Source organism: Hemitrygon akajei, chromosome 10, assembly GCF_048418815.1.
Source record: "Hemitrygon akajei chromosome 10, sHemAka1.3, whole genome shotgun sequence".
Taxonomy (NCBI): Eukaryota; Metazoa; Chordata; class Chondrichthyes; order Myliobatiformes; family Dasyatidae; genus Hemitrygon; species Hemitrygon akajei.
Genome location: NC_133133.1, coordinates 171030474 through 171036473, shown reverse-complemented (window position 1 = coordinate 171036473; position 6000 = coordinate 171030474). Strand labels below are relative to the sequence as shown.

General features: G+C 44.3%; 1 protein-coding gene across 2 annotated transcripts in view; it reads left to right on the top strand.

Moving 5' to 3' along the window:
- The first annotated feature begins 3196 nt into the window (after positions 1-3196).
- Positions 3197-6000, top strand: part of rab3ip (RAB3A interacting protein (rabin3)) — a 52156-nt gene continuing 49352 nt past the window's right edge. For both annotated transcript variants that reach the window (XM_073059684.1, XM_073059685.1), the window contains exon 1: positions 3197-3434. The gene's annotated coding sequence lies outside the window, so the exon portion shown is untranslated. The remainder of the gene's footprint in view (positions 3435-6000) is intronic.

Genomic DNA, 6000 nt, shown 5'->3' with positions numbered 1-6000 from the left:
TCCTCACTTGGAATATTGTGAGCAGTTTTGGGTCTCTTATCTTAGAAGGGATGTGCTGACATTGGAGAGGATTCAAAGGAAGTTCACAAAAATGATTCTGGGATTGAAAGGCTTATCATATCAGGAACATTTAACAACTCTGGGCCTGTACTCATTGGAATTCAGAAGAATGAGGGGGATCTCATTGAAACCTATCAAATGTTAAAAGGCTTGGACAAGGTACATGTGGAGAGGATGTTTCCCATGGTTGGGGAGTCTAAGACCAGAGGACACAGCCTCAGAATTAAAATGGAGATGAGGGGGAATTTCTTTAGCCAGAGAGTGGTAAATCTGTGGAATTCGTTGCCACTGGCAGCTGCGGAGGCCAAGTCATTGGGTATATTTAAGCCAGAGGTTAATGGATTCTCGATTGATCAGAGAATGAAGGGATACCGGGGGAAGGCAGGTGATTGCGACGGACAGGGAAAATGAATCAGCCGTGATGAAATGGTGAAGCAGACTTGATGGGCCAAACAGTCTGATTCTGCTCCTAAATCTTTTGGTCTTATGATTGCTAGTGTCATACAGTATGGCACATAACAAATGGATGATACATAAAAATAGTAACTATCATCCTTTATCTTTCTGAGTGTCGGGTACAGATTTGGGGAACTGCTGTGGTCCATTTTATTAGACGCTGCGCGTTCCAGCCACTGCATCTTGGTGATACCGAGTGTGAATGCTGAAGCTGGTTACTCGAGCGCTAACCAAATGTACGGGTTTCCTGGGTGATCTGTCAGAGCTGGGCTCCACTAGCTACGCGAGGGGTATTCCATCACACTTCTGATCGATGGGAGTCACATGGTGAAGTACTCCTGTAGAAACCCCAGTCATTGAGCTGCTGTTATTACCTCAGCTTTTTTTATAGCTGTCCTAGTTAACCTTCGGACTTGCATGACGCATCCCCTCAGTTTATCTCAGTAAGCATTTAATAAGGACCTTTCTATAAATGCTGTATAATTCTTTACCCTATGTCCAAAACGGGATGAATTAATGTTTGTTATCAAAGCATGTATACATTAGACAATCTTGAGATTTGTCTCCTTACAGGCAGCCAAAAAGAGCCCATATAAAAAGAAAACTGACAAAACCCAATGTTCAGAGAGAGAAAAACAAAACAAAACATGGATGTGTTGGGATCTTTGCCTGAACTTGCACCCCATCAGAGTGACTGGAGAACAAAATTAATATGAGGGAACAGATGCAGGCTAATACAGTGACAATGAATGGAGATGAAGTGGGGTCTATGAAGACTGTCTTAACTGAAATGATCAACTTATGCACAAAATCATGGGGGTGGCAGGGTAGTGTAGCGGTTAGCACAAAGCCAGTGACCTGAGTTCAATTCCCGCTGTTGCTTGTAAATAGTTTGTACATTCTCCCTGTGACCGCGTGGGTTTCCTCCGGGTGCTCTGGTTTCCTCCCACAGTCGTAAGGAGTACCAGCCGGTAGGTTAATTGGTCATTGGGCTAGGAGTAAATCAGGGATTGCTGGGCAATGTGCTTTAAAGGGCCTATTCCATGCAGTATCTCAGTCAATCAAAACATAAATCATTGTCAAAAAAAATATCCATCTTGAGCATGACCGACTCTGTGAATTCTCCATGACCAACAATGGTTTGTTCCCTTCCACTAAAATGCAAGAGGTTGAGAATAGCTTCCATTTCACCCATCCAATGATTCAGGCATCACTTCCACTTTTGGTGAAATTCCCCTGCAAAGTATCCAATGAAGTAAGTTAGTTGCTGAACCCTTCCACCAGGTCACTGCGGAGATTAGATGTTATTCTCTAAACTATACTGATCAAACCTCACATCCAACCCTCAGTGAGGACAGGCACCCATCTCCATCTTTCAGACTGCGTCAAACATCTGCACTCCATGCACCTAAAATGGAACGTCCTGGTGACCAGTTCTGACATGTGGGTCCATGGCCTCCTCTTGTGCCAAGATGAGGGCACTCTCAGGTTGGAGAAGCAACATTTCTCTAGGTAGCTTCCAACCTGATGTCATTAATATCCATGTCTCTTTCCAGTAATCTTTTCCCTCCCCCTCCCCTCTTCCTCTATTCCCCACTCTGTCCTCTTACCTCTTCTCTCCTATCTCCTTCCCCTGGTGCCCCTCCTCCTTTTAGGAGAGGTCCACTCACCTCTCCTATCAGACTCCTTCTTCTCCAGCCTTTCACCTTTCCCACCCACCTGGCTTCACCTATCTCCCTCTAGCTATCCTTCTTGCCCTTCCCCCCACCTGTTTATTCTGGCGTCTTCTCCCTTCCATTTCAGTCCTCAAGAAAGGTCTTGGCCCGAAACGTCGACTGTTAATTAATTTCCATGGATATGCTGCCTGGCCTGCCGAGTTCCTCTCGCATCTTGTGTGTGTTACCCTGTATTGTATTGCACTGCCAGTGTTCATGCTACCCTCCCCTTTTCTTCATTGATCTACATCTTCAGTCCTTCTCTGCTCTTTCCTGATATGCCCTTTTCGTCTCTTATTCCCTACCGTTCGTCTGCGTTTCAAACCTATTGGTAGGTGTGTATCTGGAATTTTGTGACCACCTGTAACAAGGAAATTCAACCATTAGGAGCAAACTCCTCACCGCCACCCATTCAAGCTGATGTTTGCTAATCCTTCTAGTTGGTAACGGTGGCACCAATCTGAAATGCCCACATTATTTCTCCGAGCGTTCATTCCCTTTTTCCTTCGTGTCTAACATATAATTATCAGTTTACATGGTTTCTGCTTCAACCATTATTTCACAGATTTCTATGTAAATACATCTTCCTTGTTTTCTTGATCTTCTGTTTGTAGATTACAGTCAAGTTTACATTCTATATGAATATAGGGACAAAATTATCAATAATTTAAGATGTACGAAGTAGGATCCATTAAATATATTTCAGTATTCTCACAATGGAAGGCTTTACTCAACTGCATACGTGTTTGATCGACTGTGTATAACTCAGTGTGTGATGCGTAATTGAGATTGCAATCTGATGCAGGTCCTGAAGGTCTATGTATTTGTATGGATAATCTCTAATGATTCGGATGTGTGAAGGCGCTGCGCGCAGAACCACCGTCTCCACATGAGACAATATGGATAAAGATGTAGCGTCCACGCGCGCAGCCGCAGAAGCGGCCTGCCGGCAACGCGCAGCCGCGGTGGCTCGGTGGAGGTGTTGAAGTGACGGAGCGGAGTGAAGGGGGGCATCGAGGCGGGGGGTAAAAGGCAGGTGGAGACGCCGAGCAAAGTTGGGATGTCGGCTAGGAGGCTGCTGGAGTGACCGAGAGAGGGAAAGCTAAGGAAAATACTCGTTAAGCACAGCGTTGGCGTGCGCCCTTGGACTACCTTTCCCCATCGCGTTAAGGGGGCAGGTTTTCGCAGCTGCTTGAGTGTCAGGTGAGAAATGGCCGTGACGTGAAATAAAAACTCGGGGTGTTTATATATCAAGTGTACGAAGGCTCCCAGCCCTCACCGGCCTCTCTGGGCTCCCGGTGTGACCAACGCTTTTAACGGCTCGCCGTTCCATTATTTTCGAACTTTGGTTCTATTTGAAGGGGGAAATGGCGGGGTTCTGGTTTTATGAATGAATCGGGCTGTCACGTGTCGGTGGGCTGCGACACCCCCTCCCCCCACTGCCGGACGGGGACCGGCTGCTGCCTTGGCCGGGACCGGTTTCCCGGCCTTACTGCTTGGGTCAACCTGCTCGCTGCAGTTGGAATGTGATTTTGCGGAAATAGACTTCACCTGCAACACACGCAAAACACTCAGCAGGTCAGGTAACATCTATGGGAATGGATAAACTGTTGCCGTTTCGGGCCGCGACCCTTCCCCAGGACAGAGAAGATGCCAGAATTGAAAGGTGGGGGGAGGGGAAAGAGGGCAGAGGAGAGCCCGGAGAGGGTCTCTCTGAACTTCTGCAGGGTAGGTATCCCTCGAAGTGCAGCAGCAAATCATAAACACGAGCAAGTCTGCAGATGCTGGAAATCCAAACCAACGCACACAAAACGACTTGTGTGTCCAGATACTGAGAAAGCACAATTAAAATATCCCGCTGTTCCCCTTTGGTTCAAGATGTGGAAACACATACGTAAATAAGGTGTATATTAAAGAAGTGGGTTAGAGTAATCGGATTTCCCTTTAAACCTGTGGAATTATCCAAATGGGTCAGGCGATTATAATTTTGTTCACTGCAAGTACAATATAAATTCTTCCGTGGAGTGAATGATTTTACCCTATATATTTGAGCAGGTATTTGTATTTGTGATTCAGTATTTTTGCAAAAAAAAGTAGTCAATTGGATTAAAGCGGTGTGAGCCCTTTAACTTCAGTTTTAGTTTCTGCATCCACTGTACCTTTTACGTGCTGGAAACTGGTTCACCGGAGAGTTGCAACGCGTTAACTAACCTCTCAAAATGCGGAAGGGATTCAGCAGGTTAGGCAGCATTTAAGGAATTGAATAAACAACAGTGATCACAGAGGGAGGAGTGAGAGAGGGGCTTGCTTAACTCCCTTCCCAGAGAAGATTTAAACTTCCAGGTGGGCATCCCTCTGAAGAAGTTTAAATCTCCTCTTCGACCTGAGTTCATTGAAAATCACTGCTCCCCCTCTAGTCTCTGCTGTCCTCCAACTCTTGGACCATGTAATCAGGCAGACTCGCTACCACGTTCAAGTACCTCTTCTCATCTGCCTACCACCTGGCCTGGGCCCCTTCCTCCTTCCCTCTCTCCTATGGTCCACTCTCCTCTCAGATTACTTCCTCTCCAGCCGTTGACCTTTCCCACCCATCTGGCTTCACCTATCACCTTTCTAGCTATCCCCTCTTCCCTTTCCTCTACCTTTTTGTTCAGGCATCTTTTCCCTTCCTTCTCAGTCCTGAAGAATGGTTTTGACCTGAAATGTCAACTGTTTATTCATTTCCATAGATGCTGTCTGACCTGCTGAGTTCCTCCAGCATTGTGTGTATGTTGCTCTGGACTTCCAGCACCTGCAGAATTTCTGGTGTTTAACATTAGCTAACCGTCTAGCTTTGTGATTTCAACTGTTTTTCTTTTTATACCACTTAATGGTGTAAATATACTGTTTCTTTGCCATATTTTATCAGTTTTGGCTTTATTCCTTTGATATGCCAGTTACCTCCTACTGTTAATTCTAAATTGGAACAAATTTTTTAGAAGCTGTTGAATGTTTATTTCCTTTCGTAGATGCTGACTGATCTATTGAGTTTCTCCAGCATTTCGTCTGTGGTTGCATTTTGGGTTGATATTGTCAGTGAATAGAAGGCTTTAGAGTAATGTGTATTGAAGTTGGTTTATTATTCCAAACAATTGAATTAGAATTGGTGTATCTCCTTTTACATAATGTTTATCCATAAACTCAGTATTCTTTAGAATTAAGAGTTTAAGATATATTGAATATTAGATTTTTAAGAGTAGTATTGAGGTTTTTATTTGAGGATGCAGGTTATTTCACTGAACTACTACTGAAGTTCTACTGCAGGTGCTTCTACACCACTGGTGAGATAGTAGTTCCAGGATTTAAACTTGCCAAACGTGAAGGAATGGCAGTAGATTGCCATTATTAAATTCTTGAATATTCCCTTTTTTCATAGGAGGGTATTCATCCTGTAAATTTAAAATTCAAAGTACATTTATTATCAAAGTGTGCTTACAGTACACAGCCCTGAGATTTCTTCCCACAGACAGCCACGAAACTGTTCAGAGAAAACATCAAACACCCAATATGTAAAAAACACCAAATCGTGCAAATGGCGAAAAATGAGCAAATAGCACACAATATTAAAAATCAAACTACAAGGTCCTTGAAACCATCTAGGAGTGTTGATAGAACATGGAACAGTACAGCATAGGAACAGGCCCTTTGGCCCACAATGATGTGCCAAACTAGCTAAAGTAAATCTAAAACGCACAAAAACTAATCCCTCCTACCTACGCAATGTCTATGC